The sequence below is a fragment of the Nothobranchius furzeri genome, chromosome 2, assembly GCF_043380555.1.
Source record: "Nothobranchius furzeri strain GRZ-AD chromosome 2, NfurGRZ-RIMD1, whole genome shotgun sequence".
NCBI classification, from domain to species: Eukaryota; Metazoa; Chordata; class Actinopteri; order Cyprinodontiformes; family Nothobranchiidae; genus Nothobranchius; species Nothobranchius furzeri.
The window spans coordinates 63,790,225-63,802,400 of record NC_091742.1 but is presented as its reverse complement, the minus strand read 5'-3'; the positions used below and the strand labels follow the sequence as shown (position 1 = coordinate 63,802,400).

The 12,176-nt window shown below is 40.2% G+C and overlaps 1 protein-coding gene across 2 annotated transcripts in view; it reads left to right on the top strand.

Moving 5' to 3' along the window:
- Positions 1–6,038: 6,038 nt before the first annotated feature.
- Positions 6,039–12,176, top strand: part of filip1l (filamin A interacting protein 1-like) — a 113,671-nt gene continuing 107,533 nt past the window's right edge. For both annotated transcript variants that reach the window (XM_015946665.3, XM_015946666.3), the window contains exon 1: positions 6,039–6,325. The gene's annotated coding sequence lies outside the window, so the exon portion shown is untranslated. The remainder of the gene's footprint in view (positions 6,326–12,176) is intronic.

Sequence of the window (12,176 nt, the reverse complement as noted above, 5' to 3'; positions counted from 1 at the left end):
ACGATATGTAAACCATATTCAAAGAGCTTTAATTTTGAAATTCCAAATCAGATTTGGATGAAACTTTGGTTTTATAAAGTAGAGGTGTTCTAGTACACAGCTGTCCACACTAGATACTGGCATAACAGGGAATTTTTTTAACGTTTTTTCAAAGTAGAGGAATGAACGATATGTAAACCATATTCAAAGAGCTTTAATTTTGAAATTCCACATCAAGTTTGGATGAAACTTTTTCATAAGGACTAGAGGTGTTCTAGGGCTCATCTGTCCACACCAGAAGCTGGCATAGCAGGGGGATTTAAAAAAATATTTATTCAGAGTAGAGGAATGAATGATTTATACCGTTTTTCTAAGAAGTATTTTTTATGTAATATGTATAGGTTTTTGGACACATGATATATAAATAAAAATAAGCTTTTCCATGAAGTTTCACAGGAAAAAGGAGAGGTCATCGAACTGTAATATAGTATCAAATCACTATGGACTTATAGAGAAACATGTTTAAAAAGGATTGTCACAAGTCGTTTTTTAGGCATTTCCACCATTTGTAATATATTTTTGAAATATCTGTTAAAATGGCGATATAGTTATTTTTTAAATAATCAGTCAGAAATTAAGTTTCTGATATGGCCTTTTATTTTGAAAAACAGTGGTTAAAATGGCAATATAACTATAACGTGGTAACTTTGAATTCCATTTTTTAAGTTATTTTTAAACCATCAGTCAGAAATTAAGTTTCTGATATGGGCATTTATTTTGAAAAGCAGTGGGCCGAGCTTTTACCGCAAAGCTGCGAACGCGTACGCCAAGCAAAATCAAGTGAGGGCTCACTTTACCATGACTCGCCGAGTGGAAGCTGGCTTTACCCCAGTGAGACGCGCAACATGAAGGGCAAATATTAGCGGGATAAAACGTATAATTGCCGGCAAGTCTGGTCTTTGTTGACATATCACTTTGTCTGGTCATGACTGACTCCAATTATGAAGCCGATTATTGACTCTGATGAAGAAATTCACTCATCCAGCCGAACAGATTGACGCTGCTGCAGCATCAGACAGCTGGTGCTGCACGAGAGGTGTTTGGAGCTTACAAGCTCCAAACGTTGGGTTTGATGTTTGTTTAACCTTCTCTGGGACGTGATGGATGTAGAAATGATGGTAAAAACACCACTAAAGTGACAGACTTAGCGACAATGTAAAAAAAGCCATAAAAAAGGTGCAGATGCGATGTGTTATATATGGAAGTCAAAGTGTGCCACAGAATCATAAAAATGAAAGTAAAATATAAAATTTAAAGAGCTTTATTTATGTATATATAAATTAAAACTTTCCAAATATGGTGACATCATAAAACGCAAATTAGATGAGTGAATTTGCTCCCAACACAAACTTTGGGTCCTACTGTAGATTTTTCTCTTCTATAGTTTAGCTTTATCTCTAACCATATCCAAGCTTCAACCTTTTGAAATTGTCATGTCAAAATTTTATATTTTCTTGTAAAAAGTCTGGCGTCCAAAGGGCTGGACAGTTTGAACAGACGTGAAACTGCCCAGTATTATGTAGAGATGACTGGAAGAAGGGGAGAGGTTTTTGGGTCCTTTACTTAATCTTTTTTGGACAGTTCATTTGTTTGCCTGAGTGAATTTAAAACTGTCTTGTAGACTACATGTTTTTATACTCATATATATGTATGTATATATAGTTAATGGGTATGCAAGGCACTCTAATTTAGTAGTTCTCAAAGTTGGGGATGGGACCCCAGTTGGGGTCACAAACCTGTAAGTGTGGGGTCTTGAAATCCTCTTTAGAAAAAAATGTAAATATCAGAAATGTAAATATTAGGCCCGGAACTTTAACGTATTAATTATGATTAATTAATTAGAAAAAAATAACGCGTAAAAAAATTCACGCATTTAATCACAGCTTGCATTTCGAGCACGGCAGAACCTTTGTCATTGCACGACTTCCTCGTAGACTGAATATCAATGACGCACACAACAATGCACAGAATGGGTCTGATCTACAATAAAATACATTTTATTTGCAATACTTTTTACTTGAGTAAAAATTAAGGCAAGTACTTTTACTTGTACTTGAGTAAAAAAAATTATCAAAGTATTGGTACTCATACTTAAGTAGGACATTTTAGTACTCTTTCCACCTCTGGACAAGACAGAGCTGGCGGCGCGCTGAGTCGGTCACTGCCTCTGCTCCAGTCGGTTTTTTTTTAACTCTCTCCCTATCTCTCTCACAGACACACCTTAATCAACATTGTTTTGTTTAACTTTGTGTGTGAAAAATGCCAAGAACATTTGATAAAACAAATCAGTTTAATCAAATTAAAATAAAAATTTAAAAGTTGTGTCTGGTTCTGGTATTTCATATTTCCTAGTTCCTACTGCATGAGTTCAGATGTATTAATTCATACACTTAAATATTAATGTTCTGATTTAATTGAAAAACTTGTTCTGTAATACTTCCTTTACTATTGTGATCAAAAATATTTAATCTAAGTTCTGAGGGTGCTCTGTAAATAGTTTTCAAATAAACAATGCACATAGCAACTTCTGATCAATCCATATCAATTTCAGACTTAAAATAATGTATTGATATAAACCACACCCACTTCCGGTTAAACTACACACACTTCAGGGTTAGGCCACACCCACTCCGACTACAGATACAGATATAGATATTGGTGCACTCGCTCATCCCTAGATTCATTCGTTTTTTATTGTTATGTCATTACATAATAAAGTAAACACATTATTATGGACTTGTTATAATAACAATAGTATTTTATATTTCAAGCTTTAAAAGCTTAAAGAAAAAATTGCTGAGTCATTTGACTTACTGCAGGATGAAAACATTTTTTGAAGAAATCCTTCCCACCGTCATCCACAGCTTCATCTCTGAGCCTTAAGTGTAAACTCTTGAGCTGCGAGACGCTTCGCTGCAAACCACCGGAACGTTAAAAGCATTTGTTCCACCTCTTTTAAACAAAAGAAACCAACTTGTTGAAGTCAGAAACCATAAAGCATCATTTTCACTCTTTGTAAAGCTCTTGGGGGTTTTGTGCGGAGGAGAATAATAACTTGGAGCGGTCGTGACGCAGGCGGAGACACCTGGGTAAATAAACACAAAGAAAAGACAGCTGATGAAGATGTATGCCAGTGCATCAGCTGAAGAATTCACACTGGATCTTGACAGACTGAAGGTCAGAAGCCTGTGAAGACCGATTCATTCACACACGTCCACAGCTCGGTATTTGTTTGACATCTTTGTTGTTCAATAATAAAGAACTGATTCATGTCACGGCTGCTCGTTCGGCCCTAAAATTCAATTTAAAGCTCAATAATGCCCACATGTCTGGAAGAAAGAAGTTGGCTGTGACCCAAACTCTGCACCAGAAACTAAAAACAGCTGTTTTATAAAAGTAAGGCGTCTATGTTGAGCTCAACCCCTGAAAAAGTGGCTTTGTAAATGGAAAAGCTATAGGTGCACCTGGTGAAGTTATTTAAAATGGTTGGGCGGTGAGTCGGATAATCAACATCACAATGTTTTTAGACTTTAACACTATACATGTAGTGTCATGACTGTCTTGTTTTTGACCTAAAGGTCATGATCTGCTGCGTCTGCTCGAGCAGAGACATAAAGTCTCTGACAGGTCTTTCATGCACTCTGCTCATCTGAACTGCTTCACCTGTGTTACAGCTCAATACGAAGACGAAGACGAAGAACTCTCTTGATAAAAACATAATCAAACAACTTTGTTATTACCAATAATAATGTGAGCCCAATGTTCAATCAATCTGTGAAATGACAATGTTATTACTTGATATTATAATCCTGTGATCAGTAATATTTTACAAGTAATTATAATCCTGCACATTTGCACTAGACACTGATGACATGTAATGCTAAAGTCACATGACACATTTCCTTTTGTCTGATCCAATCAGAACCTTCGTTTCTGGCTAGGCGTGGTTATCTGTGGTGTTTGTATAAACCCCATTTGCATGTCAAATTCTGATTCGCCAGTAAACCAAAGTATGACAATTATAACAACTATTCCACGCCACCTTTTCTTTAGTTCAAAACGTTCTAGAGGAGTTTCGGACAGGCCATCCGGACTTCCTCTTCAACCAAAAGAACCTCGACAAGCTGGATAAAATCTGTTGCAAGTTACACCTGACCGCAACGGTTCCTTCAGAATAAAAGCTGAACCTCACGACCCCTTCAGGGTCTAGGAGACGCCAGTGATAACCTGTCATGATCTGGAAGCATTCCAAGACTAGTTTGGTTGGCACCGCTGCTTTTCTACCGGCTTCGGTTCCAAGGAGGGTCCAAGAGGACCTCGACATTCTGGATCTAAACGGAGGCTTCCCCTGGGTACGTAGACCAACAGATGGCGTTTCATGTGTGTTATAAATCTCCTACTAAAGTTTAGAGTGAAACGTTCACTCCCACTCAGAACTGAATGCTTCTCCGGATCCGCTGGTTCTGATAATAACATTCCACACACATACACCATCATCTCACGTCTCACTCCACCTCAGTTTCATCAGTACACAGAGTGTTTAAGTTAGTATTGTTTAAATTGTGTAGAAATACATTTCTTAATTATTATAAACCTGACTCTCTTTCTTTCCTCGGAGTTAATACAAAGTGTCACTTAATCCCTGCAATAAAAAGTTCTGAACTTCTGATTAAAATATTCAAAGATCCATCAGACGGGTATTTCATATTTCTATGGAATCTCACATTTTATCGTTCATAAGTAAGATGTAAACTACCCATCCTTTACATACAAAACTTATCTAAATTGTTTAGAGTCTGCTCAATATTAATAATGTCTAATGTTCGGCTGGGTCTTTCACACACAAGTGAAAAGCTATGATGGCAGACTCTGAAAGTAGTACGTTCAACTTTCCATGGAGAATAAACAAGCCAAACATACACTTAGGGAATGAAGTTATTTTAAGATTAACATTACTAATAAACATTAACATTATTAATAAAATGTGTTTCTTACCAGGCCTTTCAACAGGATGCATAAGCGTTGCGTAAGGTCTATGTATTATGCAGCAATTAGCTGCCGATATAGTGGATGGGTGCGTTTGGCCGAAACGTGTCACATTTTGGAAGCGTCCCAGAAGTGTACGGACATGTTGCTTGCACTTTGCGTCTAGTTTGTATGTGCTACCCTTCCAGAATGCATCAAACTTCAAACAGCAGATAATCTTCTGGCTATACAGATTAAGTGGGGCTTAGGGAACTCCTGGAAGCGAAACACATCACCTACCAACTTTCATGGGGTTTCGATCTAAAACAATCTCAGGTTGAGAAATGATAGCCTGGCAAGCCATCCATGCATAAGTAGTCTGGCCATGGTCCAATGGCGGCTCTCAGTTGTGGGGTGGGACCTACGGTTGTCTTTCAAACTGTCTCCACATGCTATTGGATAACAACAAGCAAGACGTACTCACCGCTACGAATGTCATTCAATGGGGCAGTCCGCCATTACATCGTGGAAGAACTACATAAAATTGGCCAGCTGGGTCTGTGAGGTTCTAGATGAGTGTTGCTAGACCGTCAGTTGTTCTTCGGCAAATGACGGTCCAGATTCTTGACTAGGATGGAACACCATATGGGTCAAATACTGAGAATAATATTTGATTTAACTATCTGAGCATGCTTAGTGTGCTTTGATGACTCTCAGCTAGCATGTCTTAGGCCTGTAAAAGTCAGAGTTTGAGCCATATTTGCTTTAATTAGCTGAAGCATCCATCTTGAACTAACTTATTTCCAACTGGTAATCAATCAATCGATGAAAATCCAGTGATTTTTTTCTCAGTTTCATCAAAGGGCATCCAGTGGCTCATGAGACCAGTTGAAGTTAATTCCTTTACCCCCCCCCACCCCACCCCCCCCCCCATCAGAGACTGTCATGCCCCCCTCCCAAGTGAGCTGGAGAGGGAGGGAGGACGTGTCTCAAGGTGTCAGAGGGGAGGGTGGTTTATATTTAACTGCAACAGGGCTGATATCTGCATGGCAGGTCCCGTCTCCCCTCCCAGCCCTTCTCTCTATCTCTACTCACCCTCCTCCTCACACTAACTCTGTCTCCTCAGTCACAAACAACAGCAGCAGCAGCTCGGCCAAACCGGAGACGCGTCATCCCTTTCACCTGGATTGTACCGAGGCTGGCTGAGGACGTGACGGAGGACGGGAAAGGTGCTGGGATAACAGTTGGTGTGAGCTGGCAGGCTGAGGGAAGCCACTGCAGAGGCACAGCAGCACAGTGAGCAGAGGATTCGCTGTGAGAGGTAAAACTAGGATGGCTGTGTGAGTGAGTGAGTGTGTGTGTGTGTGTGTGTGTGTGTGTGTGTGTCTGTATATGTGTGTGGGCTCTCACACACCCTTCCCTTTCCTTTAGAGGCAAAAAGCTATGCAGAAGGCTGTGTGACTGGGTGAAGATCCTACATCAGCTGATTGGTCCAGTTTATTTGGACTTCTTTATCCTGACACTGCGTTTTCACATTTATTAATCCTCCATTGTAACATTTTCTTAGTCTGCAGGGAATAATGTGGATGCTTTGAACTTCAGAGGGCTATCTGAGGATTATGATGAGCATTATCACAGCTTTAGTGAAGAAATCTTGCTAATTGAACGATATAGAAATCAGAGAGCTCTCCCAATGAAGCTGAGATAAAAGATCTGAACCTTCTGGTTTTATTTAGAAAAGCTAGAACTTTTTGTGTCACAGGTTTGGAGTAAGTCACCTGTAGTTTTTCTGAATTATGGGTTGACATTTGCACAGCTTTTGGTAAGTTTGCTCACCGTTGCATAAATGATGATCATTCATCAGCACCATGTGGCGAGCCGTTTTGGTTGCAGCTGGAGGGATTTTCCAAAAGGGCAGCGTGTCCACGAGTACCCTGCAGCATACAGTAAGTGAGTGCACTGAGGACGGCCGAGGGAGGGAGGGGGTCAGGTTACGCGGCCCGCACTCGGAGCTCAGTTTGGAAACACACCGAGGGCAGCGGGAGTGATAGACAAAAGTCAAATGTCAGGCCAGGGGTGTATTTTCACCACAGCCAAGTTTAATTATTGGTGTCAATGCATTTGTTCCTCTTCTCGCCCCGCAGCTTACAAAACTTCATCAAAACATTTATTTCAATTGGGAATAAAACAGCATGACTTCTGGCAGCAGCAAATTGTACGATGATGACATGGCTAGCAAAAGACAGCTAGTAATGGTTTTTTGTGAACCAGATGAGAAAGCCCCGCCCTCTTTTGGAGCTCGTTCAGGTAAACTTCACTGTAGAAATATCCTTCAGATTAAACGGGTCACAGGATTCTGACGCGAAACTGGAGTGAAAGTGTTCCACACTGATCCTGTGAGGTCACAAAATCTCGGGAGAACTGCAACACCACGCGTGACTTCGGAAGTTACAAGCAAGGAGAAAGACATGGCCGCATGTATCCCATTAGGTCTGTGGTTTATTTTCTGTCCTGTTTCCATTGGCTACATTGGGTTTCACAGGAAATAACGTACGTTTATATGTACAGGACTTTTATTTAGAAAGTTTACGGATATTTATCACTGCTGTTGTGTTTGACTTCTAGTCTGGCCCAATCTAAACTGCATACTTAGACATGTTTTGGAAGCGTAGTGTGTAAAAACTAGACAAAACGTAGTGACAGCGTCCCTTTGCTTCTGAGGCACGTCCAAAACGTTACACTTTGCTGCCGATAGAAAGGAACCCATCCACTATAATGATGTCTAATTGCACGTAGTATGTTTCACGATGCTTTTACATCGGTGGAAAGGAGTCAGAGTCTGCTGCTGCTCATGGGTCAAGAGTAGTTCCACAACTTCTAGCTTTCATACAGCTGCTGTTTTCCTGAGAATGATTATTTTAAGTTTCTGTTTGACCCTCATTGAGTATGCTGTCAGGGAGAGACACCGGTGTGGGTTTACCACGGTGACCCTAATGAGTCACTGACCAGAGCGTAAACATTTGTTCTGTTATTTTCCTATCTGCTTGTTGACTTTGTTCCACAGTTCTTCAGAATTGAATCTAGTCATAAATTTCTGTCTCGTATTAAAAATGCCAGAGTGATTAGCACATGATGGAGCCGGGTCTTCTGTGCTGGCAAACCACACTCTGACGATGTGCCGGTATGTGGTGGTCAGCACGCTGACCACAGATGTGTATTAATAACAGGATTAGCCCTTGGAGATCATCAGCAAATATTATGGTTTGTGGTTACTCATCGGTTCTGAATGACGAAGGTCACGGCTCTCATTTAGAGCTGCGCGTTTTTCCTTCCAGACCTGAAACATGCCATCCTGGACTTTAGGAAACGGTTTCCCCCCGACTGTAATGGTCCACAGTAAACATGAATTGAATCAACAAGTGATGAGTTGTTTCTCCAGGACTCCCACAAACCTTCGTGTGAATAAATATTTGGTCTGACAGAAGGACATTCCTACCAGATGCAGCTTTAAAAGGCTCAGGGTTTTAGTTTGTGGCGTGTAGTGACAGGTAATCTGTTTAAATACATATGATGGAGCCGCAGCCTTCTGCTGCAGGACTAATCTGCTTTAAGGCAACAAAAAGGTAGCTGCTCAGACGATTTACAATAAACAGTGTTTGTGTGGGTCCAAAGCATTGCTAAATACTACAATGGGAGAAAAGTCAGATTTAGAGTTTACAGTTATTTCATAAAGTCATAGTTGAAATTCTCAATTTCTGTACATGTTTCGGTAAAAATACTTGTTTCAGAAATCTTTAAACTAAGATAATTTTAATCCTATCTGAGTCCAATTTGAAGAAATGTACTTAATTAGTAGGTCCCATTTGAAAAACACAATTATTTAGTCTTTTTCTTAATAACATTTATTTAGGGTTTTTTGAAGGTCATGGAGTCTTTTTCTAACTTCTAAAGCAACCTAATCCACTTAAAAATATTTTTTGACATTGGTTGCCAGTTAATAAGGAAATTTGTCCTAAACATTTGATATTTTTGCCATTGCTGCCATGAGTTTCTATGATTTACCTTCTTAAATGATCTTGATTTTAGTCAGAATCACCCAGAGCTGTTGTTTGTACCTGCCTTAAACATCTGAGATCTGGCTCAATCCTATTCTCCAATTCCTAAAATGTCTAAATGACTTATCTTCAGCTAAGGAAGAACATCAAATTTTATAACTCAGAAAATCTGAAGAGGAACCAAGGCAACAAGCATCATGTCATCCCTACAGTTGAACACAATTTTACAATAAAATAAAAAAAGTCCAGAAACTACAGAAGTGCCCTCAAGCAACGTAAAGTCCTGCAAAGACCCAGAAGGGTCTAAGTACAGCACCTCTGTGGATGCCCATCCAATAAAAATGGAAAAGATCCTCTTAAAGACAATTAAGCTGCAAAACTAAAACCCCTATAAGGAACTTGTTGGCCTTTTTATGCGTGTTTCTGTGAGTAAGTAGTAAATAATTGCTGTTTTAAGGCATGTTTTTACTTCATGAATCTGAGCCTAAGTAGGCTAACAGGGTAGAGACCACAGAAAATTGCCCTGATTGATAGACTGACCCCTAGATGAACCAGTTGTGCTATACTATGCTGATGATGGTTATATTTACCTTCTTAAGAAAATACAGAAACGCAAAGAGAAGTAGAAGATTTCTAAAATGAATTGTGATATTTAGGAGATCAGACCCATTCTAAAACTTACAGCTTATCAATCCTGAAGGATGATAAATCTATTTGAACAGGAAACTGTCTACAGTGGGTTAAATAGGAACCATTCATGACGTATACAGAGGAATAACATTAAACATGGCTAGAAATTGGTTTTGTGACTAAATCTTGATCTAAAAGTAAATGTTGACACTGAACTCGAAGTTTTCTACCTCCCAACTTATCTTCGGACCGTCCGTTTGCAAAAAAGAGGAATGCAATTCCATTATTTGGTTATTTTCTGAACACAGAGTAGTAGAAATTTGTTTGTACCTTCTTTGCTGACAAGTTTCAGAAAATAAGTAAATAATGTAATTGGATAACCAACACAGAATGAACTTATCATAGATGTTCAAAGAGGAATGCAGTTAGGATTGTAAGAGGTGGTGGAGGCTGGCTTTTAAACGAGCCGGCTCTGGACCCCAAGGAGGAGGTAGACGAGGGGGAGAAGTTTGATATGAAGAGGGACTGAATAGAGATGATGTAATGAATGGGATGAGGTAGATAAATGATGAAGGGGTGATAAATGGGGGGGATAAGAAGGCTTTCCAGGTGATTAAGGGAGCAGTAGAGGATCGAGGTTAAAAGAAGTCCCCTTCATGCGTGCCGAGCTAGTGGGATCATTCACAAAAATAGTTGCTGAATCAATACCTAATTACACCGACGATAGACTCCAAATACCTCACTTCTTTGTGCCATTGTTGTGAATTTTCATTAAATTCAAATTAATAATGCAATTTGATGAGAAGATGAGTGGAAATTGATACGATCTCAAAGATTTTGGGAGATTCAAATCTTTAAATTCTATAATTTGGGTCTTAAAGTCCTCGATTGCAACAAAACAGCTGATTTCTTGTCTGTGTTGACTGACTGATTGAGGGTAGTGGGTCGGGGGTCACTTAACACGACACGCATTAAGACGAACCCTTGAGCCTGCCAGCTGGAGGATGGATTAAAGAACCAGGCTCAGAGGTGTGATCCGTGTTCGATTCATCAATCGGAAAAGACGCTGACATTCCACACTGTGGTCATCTAAATTTGGCCTTTTACTGCTTTTATTCCTTATGGGTTAAAGTCATTTTAAACCTGTAAAAATCTTCTCTAGAGGGAGGTGGAGGTATTGGTGTTGTACTGAGTGGCCGAAGCAGGATTAACTAGAACTGCTAAGCACTCTGGGAAGAGAACACTATATAAACACACCTATATGGAGACAACCCGTGACCCTCTCTACTACCCTCAGCTTGTCCTGCAGCCTTCTGCTTTCAAGCAATGTCCAAATATGTCATCTGAGATCAGTTGGTCCAGCGGTACAGGCACAGAAAGATCAAGTGGAGTTACTTTCACAGAAGACGTTCCTTTGACAGAAAGAGAAGATGGAAAAACCTCAGAGGGACTGATGCGGACTGGAAGCATGCGTCTCAGCTATCTTGTGCATTTATTTTTGAGTGGTGTCGGGGGATACCGTTGCCTAATTGCTAGAACATCTCTGAACGAACTTCTGGTGTCAGAGCGGGGCCAGATGCAGCTACTGCTCACAAAGTCCAACGTCAGCCCTGATAATCTAAGCTGAGACTAAATGTTTAGGTTTCAATGGAAAATACTTTAGAAGTTGTAGTCAGCAAAAATGTTACCACTGAGTCATTCAGGTCACCATGGAAACCACCTGTGGTAAACACCTGTATCCCTCACTGCCTGACAGCAAGAGGCAGGAGCTAAACGCTGTCCTGCAGCAGTTAGTGCTCATCTCTGTGAAAGTGTGAAAGGCTGATGCTGCATCACTACGCCCAGCAGCATCAGTGGCACACTGGCTGCGCTGCATTTAAAGCGAACACCAGTACGTGTCATCTGGACGTTTGTATTTTAGGTGTGAAACTGCCACGTGATGAAATTCAAAAGCTGTATAAACTTCAACACTAATGTGTATTTTGTCATTGAACAGGACGGCACACTCAACATCCAACTTGCTTAGAACAATTTTAGCATTTGTTTCTGTCCAGAGAAAATGTTGATCTGAATCAAAAGCTTTTTGATGCTCGTTGGCGGTGTTGCAGAAAATAAAGAAACAGAGGAGAGCAGGCGTACTAGATACGGTTTGTTTGTGTTTTGTCACATGAGACAATAAAGTGGATAAAAGGACGTAGCTTCAGACGGCAGGTTTTGGAGTCTTATTTCCTGATGTTGGGACATCTTTGCTCTGATTGGCTGACAGCAATACGACTCTACCACTGGCTGTGTTTGCTCTGCAACGGTGACGTTTTATCTCCAGAAATAACATAAGCCTGGAGGAGTTCTGCTGTGTGGTGGAGTTGCTAATGTTAACGATTAGCTTCTACTAATCGAGATGTTCTCTGCTGTTTCCTGGATGGTAAACCAACAACAGCCTTCCCCGTCATAAGGCAAGATGGGTTAGTCTATGAATGTTCAGTGACA